Here is a 1,527-nt window from a genome sequence, read left to right as displayed (position 1 = left end):
AATAACATGTTTTCCAACTAAATTCATCATCAAATCTTCTCCCCTTAGGTTCGGCCAACAAGGGATCCATCATGAAATCATGAATTTCAACCATGGAAAATGAGAAAGAATGCTTAGGAAAGATAGATCTCAAGCTAAAATTGAAAAATCTTACCTTTTGTCACTAGATTCCTTGAAATTCCAAAATTTTCTCTTGAATTTTCTAACTAGGGTTTTGTTCTTTCTTTCTTTCCTCTTTCCCTTGGTGAGGCCGAACATATGGGAGTGAAATGGGAGAGTCATGTGCTGATTTTTAATGTAAATTATAAAGAAATGAAAGCTTGCTACTTGTCACCATTCCATTGGTCCATGTTTAACACTTAACAACTAAGCTTTCTTTCACCACCACATAAAATATCTCAATTATCCATAATATAAAATGTTAATGGATGAAATCCTTAGGCATGACAAGTGTTGGGTGGTGTAAAATTCCAATTTTGCCCTTAGATGGCAAATGACCATTTTGCTCTTATGTCATGAAAATTCTAATTTGACTCCAAATCAATCCTCGAACTCCGAATCACCATATTAAGTCATTATGGGTTTTTAAAATTCTCAATTTCATCTTAAAATCTCTATTTGGACTAGTTCGAGGCTTAATTCAGCTTAGTTGTACCACTAGGTTCACTACCGACTTTTAACGATTTTTTGGGGCTTTCCAAGTATGCAAACATATTATCAAGCACATAAATGACATGGCAAATATTTTATAGAGTTGGGCTTGACACAGTGTGTCAAACTTCTTGGACAATGCAACCACTTGCGCAGCTACTTGAGTAGTTAATGTGCCAAGTGCATCAATTTCATAAGCTCTAGCAGCTTTCCTTGGACTTGACCTTTTTGAAGGCCATTGGTAATTATTTGAGGCCATTTCTTCCAACAGATTATAAGCATCTGTAGTATTCTTACTCATTAATGCCCCATTAGCAACATCATCAATTGTGTTTTTATTAACTCAAACAGCCCATTGTAGAATGTCTGAACTTGCAACCAATCAAGAATCCCATGATGCGGACATCTTCTCAGTAGTTCTTTAAACCTCTCCCAAGCTTCATACAAGGACTCACCATCAAATCGTGTGAATGAGGTGATATCATTCCTCATCTTTGCAGTCTTGGCAAGCAAAAAAATTTTGTTAGAAACTTTTGAGCCAAGGCTTCCCATGTAGTGATAGACCCATTGGGCAGTGAATTAAGCCAGCTCTTTGCTTTATCCCTAAAAGAAAACAGAAACAGTCTCAATCTAATAGCATCATTAGTTACTCCATTGTATTTAAATGTATCGCAAATCTCCAAGAAATTTACCAAATGAGAATTAGGACCATCACCGGGGAACCCACCAAACTGGACTAAAGACTAAATCATCTGAATGTAAGCTGGTTTAATTTTGAAATTATTTGCATTAATGGAAGGACTCCCAATACTTTGGTGCAAACCTTGCAAAAGAGGAACAGCATAACCCCGCAGTGCTTTATTTGTTTCAAGAACC

The 1,527-nt window shown here is 36.3% G+C and overlaps 1 non-coding gene across 1 annotated transcript; it reads left to right on the top strand.

Moving 5' to 3' along the window:
* The first annotated feature begins 1,039 nt into the window (after window positions 1–1,039).
* Window positions 1,040–1,146, top strand: LOC148762491 (small nucleolar RNA R71). Its single transcript, XR_016026780.1, has one exon. It is a non-coding gene; the product is annotated as a small nucleolar RNA R71 (small nucleolar RNA).
* Window positions 1,147–1,527: the final 381 nt, after the last annotated feature.

This window comes from Theobroma cacao, chromosome 5, assembly GCF_053813885.1.
Source record: "Theobroma cacao isolate CCN51 chromosome 5, ASM5381388v1, whole genome shotgun sequence".
In the NCBI taxonomy this organism is placed as follows: domain Eukaryota; kingdom Viridiplantae; phylum Streptophyta; class Magnoliopsida; order Malvales; family Malvaceae; genus Theobroma; species Theobroma cacao.
This window is presented reverse-complemented; position numbering and strand designations above follow the sequence as displayed.